We start from the raw sequence: 13130 nt of genomic DNA, 5'->3' as shown, positions 1-13130 counted from the left end.
ATACTTTTTAGGGGATGAGTTCAGAAAAAATTAAACCCAGGAAAAAATGCAAAATAAAGGTTATTTTCAAAAATTCATAAAAAATACAAAAATCTCTCTATCAGCAAAAGCTTTTTTTCATCAAACTGAAAATTAAATATCCTACATTTTAGTACAAATAATATTTTTTTTCTGGCGTAATTGGTTCGGGGTCTGTGGGATAAAAAGTACCAAAAACTACTAAAAACCACATAAAACATTGAATAGCTTTTTTTATGATTAAAATATCAATGTGAATTGATTGACCTCCGGTTGAAACCTCAATAAACGGACTATTAAACGCAAAAATAATTCTTCAATTCGAACCAGTAGTTTCTGAGATTAGCGCGTTCAAAAAAAAAAAGGGTCTCTTCAGCTTTATAGTATTAAGATGGATGTTACAGTAGTATGGATGGAAGGATGGATTAGTATATATGGATTAGTATAGATATAGCGGCTAGGGTCGACCGAGAGCAAAGTTTCGAGTTTTGCGAAACTGGCCAAAAATAATACTTTATTTAATGAATAATTCATGTGTAGCTAGTAATTGCTCGCAAAATCACCAAACGCGATAACTCGCCAGAAAACCACTCAAAGGCGCGCTCCGATTCAAAATGGCTGATCTGATTATTGATGTCTTGTAGTTTTTATTGCTCGATGAAGTTGATGCGTTGGCTCATTGAATAGGGGCCTTAGTGCGGTGCTCCACCCTCCCCGTCGAATTTGTTAGAAATTTTAAAATTCAATTCTTCTAACTACATTTTTCCGAATTTCCAAGCACATGAAAATCGAATTTATGTTTTCAAGTAATTTTAATTTTTTAAGGACCAAATCATGCAGTTTTAGGGGCCCCCATTCAAAAGCGGGTGGCTTTAGCTATAGCCCGTTTATCTCATTAGATAGATCCGACCCTGCTCATGGCACATATGCATATGAAAACTATTTCATCTGGGCTACACTCTAAGTAGTAACGAAAACTAATTTGGATTGCAAAGGCAGACCCGGATTCATAAATTTTGGACCCCCTGCATTAAAATACGTAGGGCCTCTCTCTAGAGACTAGCAGTGTATATTTAACGTTAACAAGTCTTACTGCTAGTTTTTTTTTTTTTTTTTCAATTTTTAGTTCCTTTTACAAAAAAGGAAGTATTGTATTCGCGAAAAAAATTTCACTCAAAAATCGACCTTAATTTCCATTTTACTCACCCCCGAATGAATGTTGAGTTTTTTTTTCGACTCGACCACACGTGGATAAGTGCCTAAGAACGTATAGACACGCGAAATATCCATAATGATGATTCCCGAGTTAATTACAGCGAATTTTCTCGTGACGTCCGTATGTACGTATGTATGTCCGTATGTGTGTATGTGTGTATGTATTTCGCATAACTCAAAAACGGTATGTCCTAGAAAGTTGAAATTTGGTACGTAGACTCCTAGTGCGGTCTAGTTGTGCACCTTCTCTTTTGGTTGCATTCGGATGTTCCAAAGGGGGTCTTTTGCCCCTTTTTGGGGGGAAATCGTTGTTAATTTCGATGTAAACTCAAGTGGTGATATAATTTGTCAGACACTTGACGATATATCGCCAGTCTTTTGGTCGCCAAGTTTTGTCGCCAAGTTGGCGACAAATTTGGCGATTTGTTTTAAAAAATCTGATTTCAATTTGGCTACTGTTGGTGATATTTAGAGAGTAAACTATTGAATCACATTAAAATTGCCAGTAACGGGGAAATGACATTAAATTGGAGTTAAAGGAAGTCATGTGATGCACACATCAGCTCGTTTCTTCTTGGATCGCTGGGCCTTTTAAGGACGTTGTCCACCAATCGCACTGCGGGGTCTGCTGGTACGTAGATCTGGGCATGTACAAGGGTTATTTATTTATTAATTTTGGTTTCGTTGTTGAATTCTCCGAAAAAAAGTCCTTTTCTTGTCCAAAAGTTTTTGGAGCTCGTAGACCGGGCTTCATGGATTTACTAGTATCAGGCCTTGCCTGGGGGATGACCGCTTCTGTTGTTTCATGAAAGGAGTTTTCTTTTACTAAACCGTTTTCAACTGATAATTTCATAACACAATAAAAATATACTTACATTTCTGAGACCTTCTTCAGCAGCATCAAGTCGTCTATTGACGTTTGTCGCTCGCCACACTTCTTCCATCACTCTAGCAGGTTCAGCGTCCAGCAAATCCTCGTCTGCCAGAATTGCCAGAGCGTTCGTTACGACGGCGGCCTTCTCTGCCAGAGCATCCGCAGACTCTTCCAAGATGTCCCTGGCAGTCTCTTGCATGTCTTCTATTTGCTCCGAAGTCAGAATTTTCGTCTCGTCGTCTCCCTCGACACTGGACCTCTTCCTGATGTCCGATAATTTTTCCTGCATCTTCTTCTCAGTATCTTCCTGCAGCTCTTCTTCAGACGAGGCTTTACTTTCCTGATCCACGTCACTGTCGGTAGTTTTGTGCGTTTCTTCTTCCGTTTCTTTATCTTCATCTTTCGGCAATTTAGTTTCCTCAGGTTCATTGCTTGCTTCAGAAGATTGTTGTTTTTCTCGATCGCTCTCATCATATGCCCCTTTTTCTTCTACGGTAAGTTTGCCTTTCTTGTCATCGCTTTTCTTTTTAAGGCCCGATCCTGAATATAAATATAAGCACTTGAATATTATCACGGAGGCACCAACGATATTTTAGCCCGTTTGTACACGCAGGGACGCCTCGACTTTAAAGTTGCGGGAAGGGGGGGAGGGAATTCTCATTTTACCGAGTTTTATCACATTGTCAAATACGAGTATGCAATAATGAGAAGAAACGGAGTGTAGCAGGTAATTTAACGCTCAAAGTATCCAATGGCCGAATAAATGGCAGCATTGAAACTATATATATGAAGAAAAATTGATTTTAGAGGCGCCATCTATTGAGAAGCTAATTAGCGGAGCGGTAGACTGCCAGCTACAAAAAAAAAAAAAAAAAAAAAAAAGACGTAAGGGGTCATAAAGTATATGACAAAATTTCAATTTTGTTTACATATTTGCCGAATTGTCAAACAAAAATTTACAAACAAAGAAATATTTTAGGAGGTCACAGGGACTGCCTACAAGCTCTCATCGAAAAGCTCCTGATTACACGGAGTCAGCAAAATTTTTTCCAATTGGCAAGAGGTAGACGACATAACAGTCCTTACAGTATCAAATATTAACATGCTATAGGAATAGCCATATACAGGGTGTATTTGATATAGCGTTTACAGACTTTCAGGGCAGATAGAGTACACCTAGACGATAGAAAACCACATAGCAATGCATGGTCGGAAACGCTTTCCTGTGCGGTAGTGACGACACAAATTACCAAAAAGACAAGACATGAATAAGAGAAGGAAACATGTTTATTTTCCTTAGTATGGCAAAAAACTAAAGAAAAAGAACACGAAGGAGCCAACGATCGTCATCAAAATATGTGTTCGGAATTACGACCACGGGCCGCGATGCATGCCTCACATCCTCGGCGCATTGAAGATCGAACGTCAAAGCGAGCACGGCAACAAAAACCAAGTGTGCGCATGCACCGTCATCTGATGCTTCGGTTTACGTATCGACATCTATCGTGCACACCAGACAAAAACTTATCAGCATTTTTGCTGTATTAAGAAACATGTTCTCTCCTCTTTTTTTGTCCCGTCTTTCTTGTGATTTGTGCCGTCACTATCGCGTCAGGAAAGCGTTTCCGACCATGCATTGCTATGTGATTTCCCATCGTCTAGGTATACTCTATTTGCCCTGAAAATCTGTAAACGCTGTACTGATACACCCTGTATAGTTATAAACCGAGATTTATATAGAGAGGGGGGAAAATAGCTGCTAGATGCAACTGTTTCTACTGATCCGAAAAAGGATTGTGTTTCAGAAACCTTTTCTCCTTTAGGAAAAGCGAGGGATTGTTTGAAACAATTGGCAATACAAACAGTTTACCTCCGTGTAACACGAACGTAAGGGACGGAACACAGCTGAAAAGTTGAATACCTCTGTTCTAAATTGCTGCTACCGTTGTGATCGGTAGGCGTTGGACTCGTAAGTAGAGGTTCCCATGTTTGATGCCAACCGGTCGAATAATCTCCGTGTTCCAGGCCCGTGTCCAGGATTTCATAAAGGGAGGGGTTGAAACTTTTTACCTATGTAACTTACGTTGTCAAAGGAAAACTAACGACGCGTGTTGAATATTTCATTTTAGTTCGATAACTAGGCCTTTTTTTTTATATGTTTTGCGTTTTTTTTTTTTTTTTTTAAATGAAATCTTATTTGTACAGTTGAACATTTTGTAAAAGCACACATATTTCTTTTATGCCACTTCTAGTTTCTTTTCTTTTTTCTTTTGTTTTTCCATCAAATAACATTGAACAGGAATTTAATGAAAATAAAAATTGTATTAAAAATACAAATTGTATTGCTGTTCCGCATAGAAACATTTTTCTAATGTGTGAAACGACTAATTCATCCAACACTAAAGGCGTACCATAAAAAAGCAGTAAGCAAAGTACCCATTTTCTATGCCCCTAAGTTTTTTTCTGGGGGGGGGGGGTACGTCATTGTCTAATATTCGTTTATATAATTTTCCCTTGCATGCTTATAGCATTGCCGGACTTTCCAGCCATTCCATTTTTTCAAGCACTTAGAAGCGAAGGAGCTTGGGAATCCTACAATTGAGGAAAATAGTAATTGTTAAACATGGGGAAATATTAAAGAGGGTGAATACTGTATCAGAGTTTAACTTTAAAATTAATTAAAACTTAAAATACGTTTTGGAAAATCGTTTAATGATTCATTGATTTTTTTTTTTCAATGGGAGGGGTTTAACCCCTAAAACCCTCCCCTTGGACACGGCTCTGCCGTGTTCGTTAACGATGAGTGGGACATATGTCGCGGCGGCAAAGAAATCAGCCTCTCTCTCGTTGAAAATATTTTAGGCCGCGAAAAACAACGACGTGCAAGTGGGTGTAAAGTTTTGAATAAATAGCGCGCAACGTTCAAACAGACGTAAATGCCTTGAATGAGAAGTATTTGCAATTCAAGCTATTTAGCAGCGCCCAACCGGTAAAAGATATTCCGTGTACACTAATGGTGACTGGAGCACGTTAAATACAAGAACGATTGTGATCACAATAGTGATCTCCAAGTTCTCATTTCAAATCAATACCCCTCGGGGTGCTGGATCAGGGGTTGCTAGGCTTCTGTCTGGTTCAAAAAAAAAAAAAAAGATCTGTGTTCAGGGTCCCATCCAACTGGTGAAACCACTTGTAGTGATAGGTAGGTACGAGCAGGGCCGTGCATAGGGAGGGGGGGGAGAAAAGGGATATCTTTTGGCCCGTTCTCGAGCCTGCAGGAGGCCCGATATTTTGAAATGAGGGGTAAAATATGCAGGAATGTCAATATTGAGGGGTCCGTAAAAGTTATTTGTGACGGGCCCCAAAATTTCTGTGCACACTCCTGGGTAAGAGAAACCTTGAAGTGCAGTGAAATGCTCCAGATCACTAAATAATTTTAGGGGGGGGGGGTATAACTTCTTACCTTCCCTCCGTCGCATGGCCTTGAGCTTACTCTTGAGGTCTGTGGGCGGCCGGGCTTCCCGCTTCCCAGGCAGACCCCTCATCCGTGCTCTAGTGACCGCTGCCTGTGCCAGGGCCTCATCCTTGACGTCACAGGGGGGTTTCAGGCTCCCGATCCCCGTCTCTTTGATGATGCTGGTGATGACGGTGTGCAGGATGTTGAAGTTAACTGCTCCTTTTTCCGGAACCATCAGCGCCAGATCAGTCAACTCGAGCAGGTTGAACTTGGTGGACATTGCGACTGTAAAAGCAAATGAAATTGATGTCTGGGCGTCAAAATGAGGCACCTGTCAATCATCTGAGAAACAAGTACAGTGCAGGGGAAGAAAAAGGACATGTGCCATGTTTACTAGTTTAGCATTATTTTGGCGGCATAAATGTATTTTTACAAAAGAGGACATAATTTTTTGACCATACGAGGTCAAAAAAAAAAAAAAACATTGGGCAAATTTTTCGAAATTTATCGTCTACAATGTTTATTTTATTGCGTTAAAATTTATTTCAACTGAGATGGCTGTAAATATCTTGAGTGAAACAAATTAGTTCTCAATTCATCGTTCGCTGATTTCATTATAATGAATGAGGTACGTGGTTTTGATGATTAATACTTCAGAATTTTAGAACCACCTGAATTTAAAAAAAAATTTACTCGAAATAAAATTTTTGTAAGTATGCGATTATTTAAAGGGCGACTCTCGAAAAAATGTCACGTGCATAAAGCTAAGTTTTTTATTTTATTCAAGTAACTATTAATTAAATATAGGATTAAATATTGTGCTTTGATAGTGTATTAAAGCATGTATTATTCTCCAACAACTTTATTTTTCGAAGGCTTTGGTTAGCTGAAAAAAATAAAAAACTTAGCGTTACCTACGGGACATTTTTTCGAGAATCGCCCTACAACTGAAATTTTTAAGTTGCAGCAATAACTGCATTTAGCTGGCGAAAAAGTAAAAACGACGCTATTTGCGTTTTTTATTGCAACCCTATTCTTGCCTTTCCGTTAGAACTTCATCTGCGTATCGCACCTTCATGAAAATGAACGCTTCTGAAATAAGGCGTGATCGAGAGCTATCTCCTAACAGCCAGACTTTATCGCACAGCCAGGGCGTATGGCCAAATTTGATATCGCCAAACAAGTATTTTTTTAATATAATTTGAACCAACAATGGTGGCAATGAATGTAACGCAAAATAATCGCGAAGGTTTAAAATGAGAAACTTTTCGCTATATAATTTGCTATGTTCCACGTAAATATTCGCAACTCCAATAAACTATAGGGGGCGCTACAGCTACTGTTTAATGGCGGATTTCATAAAACAAACGCATGCCGTAATTTATAACTTGCTTTGACGCTTAGTGAATGGCAGTAATTTTTCATCGTATTTGTGGGAAGCTTTCTTTTCTATTCTTCTGAAATTACATTACACCATAAACTGTCTGAAGCCTGTAATTTACCCCAAAGAAAACACGGAATGTTTTACTTTTTTCTTTAGTATTATTAATCACCGCAAGGTAGCGCACTCGAGCTGTGGAGTTGCGAACAACTCCACCGCTAAGTGACTTCGACATCACTCTAGGGAATATTTAGGAAGATTTCGATAATTGGGAATCTGGCGATCTTTCTTCACTGGCGTCAATTTTTGGCTACAGTGCCTACGCGAGAGGTATTTTTCGTTGCAAATGGGGCATTCCAAGGTATTTTTAAAATTATGTAGAGTCCGTAACGTGACCTTTTTTTGCCATAACTTTTTAATTTACCGTTCGATTTGCAAATTATTTTAATTTGAGCTGGTGTGTTGGTTGGAAAAGATCAAAATAAAATAATATGCTAATCCAGCAGTAAACTAAAAAGTTATGGCAAAAAAGGTCACGTTACGGACTCTACATAAATGTCAAAAATACCTTGGAATGCCCCAAATCTAAACAAAGAGAACCGAAACATTACCAAATTATTTACGCCAAAAATGAGACGACCGCGCCAGATTTTCAATTATCGAAATATTTCCGAATATTTCGATAATATGGAGTTGGGTAAGGTTTTATTATATGCAGTATAAACAAGGGTGAAATAAATATATTAGCACCTATTTGGCGACAAAAGAAATTTGACCACCGTTGAAACAATTGGCGGGACATCCAGTTTTCGAATTCTTTCCGCATTTTAACATATAAAATCGCCAGAACTTGAAAGTTTAAATATTGTAGAATTGTACAAATTTTGGCATTCATTTCTTAGCTTTTGAACGTACGCTATCAATAAAATAACAAAACAGAAAATGAAAGCTTACTCAACATACCAGGACGCCAATTAGTTGTGAAAAATATGAGCGGATTTTGAAACTATATATACTTTGCTACTTTCAGAACATCATCAAAACAGAAAGCAATTCATGCCCGTGAGACTGCTTCTTTGAATACAGAAATGCCTCATCCAGCTAGATACAAAATATGTTGAAAATAAGTTTGGTTTACATCACTAGATTCATTAGTTTATGCATGGCTCTACTAGATGGCGCCGACGCTTTCGAGCCTAAACAACTTATGACTTTTCTGTCTCAAACCGATGCAACTATGATCTGCTCTTGAAATCGAACCGAATCCTGTGCATCCACCATTTAATGTCAAGTTTCAAAATTGGTTTATTTTTTATTGGACGTCGCCCATTTTGACCGCAAGAGGCACTGAACGGAGCCCTGGAATCCACCAATCAATGGCAACGTAGGGCCGTGGTAGCCCGATCGATAGAGTGTCGGATTCGGGGCCGGAGGGTACTGAGTTCGAACCTCGATGGTCGAAGATCCACCGTCGTCATTAAAGGGGACTGGGCGACGTTAAATATGCTCGTGGTCTCTGAATGTCCTCCAAGTGAAACGATACCTCTTGGGGTGCTAGCACCAGGCAGCTATTAACTCCTGGACTAGTTCTAAATTCTCATTAACTGTTCGATCCGGTGATGGTGCTGCCATCTATCGATATAAAAAAATAATGGAGGCAAGGCACTTAGTATGCAGTCCTCGACATAAATACAGTTGTAGTCAGTTGTGATTCGGAATCGGAATATCAATAGCAACGTAATGGAAACTGGGGATTCCCTGTAGCGCCCTGTTTGCTGCCATGAGTCACAGCCAATAAGCGTAAGCGAAATTTAGTGGGGGCCATGCGTAGGTTTATGTGAAAAGCGAGTCGTGTAAAGATGAACCAAATTTCAATATAAATCATAGAGTAAGGAAAACAAACTGGTAATTTCACTGTGTGACAGAGTCTTGTGGAAAAATAAATTTCCTGCACTTTTCAAATGACCCTGAAAAGAGGTCGGACTTTTCAAATTTACACCTGAAACATGACATGCATCTGGTTATATCAAGATGTTGGGGGAGTGTTTCAAGTTAGCTATTCATGGTCATTTGAAAAGCATGAGCGGCGGCATTTTTCAACAGAAACCCTGACAGAAGATATCAACTTGAATTCTCCCTATCATAACTTGAAATCCGTTCATACAATCCAAACTATTCATGCATGATTTTGTTGCCTAATTTACAAGTTATCTTCACAACGAAACAGATATTGTAAAAGTAATTTCCCCCATTTCATCCCTTCAGGTGCAGTCCAACATGAAAAGTCGGGTAGTAAAATTTTACATTGGACTGAAAATGTCGACGACCGCCTAGTCTATTGGTCAGAAAAGTCTGAGTGCTGTTGAAGAGGTCTCGGGTTCGAATCCCGGCTCGGGCATGGATGTGCTCTCTCTCTCCATTCCTTGTCCTTTCTTTGTGTGAAAGTGTTGTTGTGCTGCGAATGGTTCTTACCCTATTAAAGGGTCCTTATGGCATATCGTTGCCTCAAAGCAACAGTAAGATATCTTAGTGTTATTTCTGGGATTAGATATCTTACTGTTGCTCTGAAGCGACGATATGTGTACTGCGGAAGTAGGACTTCACACCAAAGTACGGTATGGTTGGAAAAGTGAAGCAGTGCACTTCTACTTGCTAGATTAGCTGGCACAAGACTACAACATTTAATTGAGAATAGTACTGAATAATTTCTTTGACATATGGGTACAAAATTGCGGCTAAAAAGCCTAATACAATGAAAACTTTGCAGAAGACCATTACTGGGGTCTGGTTCCAAGAAAATACCGGGTGGCTCAGCGGGTAATGTTTGACACGAAGTCCAATAGATGGTGCTAGGTGCACGTGAGTGAAGCTAAACTCGGTGCGCATGCTCCGTTGAGTGGGAAATTGTAAATGTGATGTTTTTTCAGTGTGACTCGACGTTAAATCCCGGTTATCACAAATTTGCCATTTCAACTGCGCTTGCGCACGGACTTTGCTGATTTCGAAACTCTTGCTCAAACTAATGAAAAACATTTAAATTTGTTTATATGAGATAAGAACAGATAAAAATTAGAAATTACAAAGCTTTCTTTGATTTAGTTTTTACGCCTCGGTAAAGATTGAATTTTGCGTCTTAATTATTTACGGATTCGGAGTCTGATTTTTCTATCAAACAAAGGCCCTTTTCAGGGCCAAATTTTTAACCTCAGAAGAGCGTACTCGACCTGCAGCATCACTTCCAATACAAAGCCGAACCCTCAACCTAAATACAAATGTATAATACTAAGCTGGTTACGCCTAACGTAAAATATCCGCAAAAGACGGATATTTGTAATATTCCGATCAGTTTTGAAGTACATAACGTGTTTTACGTTTACGTTGAATAAATATTTCCAAACCAATAAATATTGAAGTGTAATTTTTCTCTTTTCTTTATAAAGATTATCAGTTATTCATATCCATTGTTTCATATAATGTATCCCAAAATTGCTGTGAAAATACTCTAATCGTATTCATTAATTTGTTGGGACTCTAGCACAACCTAAATATAAACAAGCAACACGAAATCTTAAAACAGAAAGCCCAAAAAGCAAAGTCCGTGCGCAAGCGCAGTTGAAATGGCAAATTTGTGATAACCGGGATTTAACGTCGAGTTTCAGTGTGCGGTGCGCTTTAGCGTGTGATTCTCGTTAGTAAAAATGAACAAATATTCGACAGAAGTTCGCGTATTTATTGTGCTACAAATGACCAGATGTGATGAGAATGTGAATGCTTAACGAGCATGGGAGGAGAAGATCCACAACAAGAATTTTCCCTGTTTTCATTGATGGAACTCTAAGCGCAGCGAAATACAGAAAGTTACTGGACGAGGAGTTCATCCCTTTTCTTCATGGTAATGACTTGGTCCAAGGTCATTGGTATATGCAGGATGGAGCAAGACCACATCGTACCGCAGATGTTTTCGAGATGCTCAATGAGCATTTTAGCGATCGAATCATTGGGTTAGATTACACACCGCACTTTCAAGGTGGTATCGAATGGCTCCCATATTCACCAGATCTGCACCCCTCCGATTACTACCTACGGGGTTATTTGAAGAGCAAAGTGTGGCAGACAAGTCCTACGAACCTTCCAGAACAGAAAACCGTCATTACAACTGCTGTCAAGACGATTGACAGTGAGGCCTACTCACGAGTAATAGGTGTATTCCATCAGAACCGCCTAACTGCTATCCTTGTTAAAGATGGCGGTCACTTCGAACCTCTATATCATTAATAGCCCAATATGTCCTTTCAATATACCTCATTAAATTCTTCTCATGTCTCTTGTTGTTTGTTTTTATTTTTTCATTTGTTTCAAACATTACCCGCTGGGCCACCCGGTAGGTCAGCAGTACCTTCAGAAGTTGATTCCTTCTATGCGTGATCGCTGCAAAGTTCTCCTAGCAGCTCATGGTGGATCTATTAAATTTTGAAGTGTTCCTCATGGGATTATATATACTATACACGCTTCTTAGTATACTTAATGTAGAGATTGCAGTAATGTATAATCGGCATTGAATACAGAATGTCTGTATCTGTTACTTTGTTCCACGTTTCTTATACATTGCATTTTTTACATTTCTTATTTATCAAAATAATTATGAGTAAATATTTTAAAAATCGTTAGAAAATATGATTGAAATCTTTTTTACAACTGGATTTTATCGAAAAAATATCATCAATGCACACAACATACACAAGAAAAGCATTATTTACATTTTTTTTCCCACTTTATCGCAAGTGATGCAAGTTTTTCTGTCCGCCACTGTATGTGCCAAATTACATGTTCTCAAATTCGAGTTTTCCTCTACGATACGAGTAGGAAAATTATTTCAAAAAAAAAAATGAACATTTTCATTTTTTAATTTTTTTACTCATTTCCGGGAGAGTGAAAATCCCATGGACCCTCCAATTGCCTACGCTATTGGCTGGAAGGAAACGATTGTTGCACAAAATTAGATGATCACATCAAAATCTCAACGATCGAAATATCTCAAAAGCGGACTAGGTAAAACAAATAAAATAATTAGCATAAATATTACATGAAAACAAAATCTATACTATTGGGCATTTTCCGACAAAGATTTTCTGAGATTTTCCTGATGAAGATTTTCAAAGGGTGGTCGACGTTACGTGAAAACCGTTACCCTTATTGTAAGGGGGATTTTCAAACACTGATGTCGTTATTCTAATTGTGATTTTATTGAATGTGTTTAGTTTTCTAATGTAACCTTTTGTGTGCTATTTTGATCATTTAAATGGGAATTTTTAGAAACTGATGTCCTAACTCTGGTCGGTATTTTTGACAGTACTGTTGATGTTATTCAGGAACTGTTGACGTTATTTAGGAACTGTTGGCTTCCTTCTGATGGGGAATTTTAGGGACTGATGTTATCCCTCTAACGAGGTTATTTAAGAACTGTATTGAATTAGGGTTTGTAGTGCTTGTTAATGCTATTGTGGGGCTGTTGTTATTGCTCTAATGCAAATTTTAGCATTTTAACTGTATTTCTTTTTATTAATTCAAGAGTGATATGCATTGCGTGATCTCTGTTCCTTTTTTTTTGAGCAATCACGATTGCTTATTGTTCTCACTTGACAGTTCTTGATGTTCCGGTTCCTTTTTCAGCTTGGACCAGGCCTGCAGCACCACCGTCCACCGGCGGCGGCGCAGCTGCTCCTGACCACTGTCCCCCGGAATCCACTTTGGCTGGGCGGTGGCGTCCATATCCCACACACACGAACGCCTACACACACACACGAACATCTACACGCACACGCACGTACACAACACTCACTCACACACATGCATACATACACTTACGCACCCACGCACCCACACACATGCGCCTACACAAACACACACGCTCGTGATTGCGAAAAACATAATTTGAATTCAAGATGCCAAAAATTCAAATTAATTTTTTTTTTTTTTTTTTGGAAGAGAGAGATGCAACTATTGAGACAGTTCGTTCAACTGCGGTGCAATCTGAAAGGGATCTGGATTTTTAAGAGAAACGTTAACTTTAAGAACTGTTAACCTCATTCGAATCAGAATTGTTAGGGATTAGCCCGTGTAAAAGTCTTTTCTCTACTCCTACATTTATTATTTATTTACACTGTGTATTATTTTTTTCTCTTGTA

This window comes from Uloborus diversus, chromosome 5, assembly GCF_026930045.1.
Source record: "Uloborus diversus isolate 005 chromosome 5, Udiv.v.3.1, whole genome shotgun sequence".
Taxonomy (NCBI): domain Eukaryota; kingdom Metazoa; phylum Arthropoda; class Arachnida; order Araneae; family Uloboridae; genus Uloborus; species Uloborus diversus.
Note: the sequence above shows the minus strand (reverse complement) of the source record.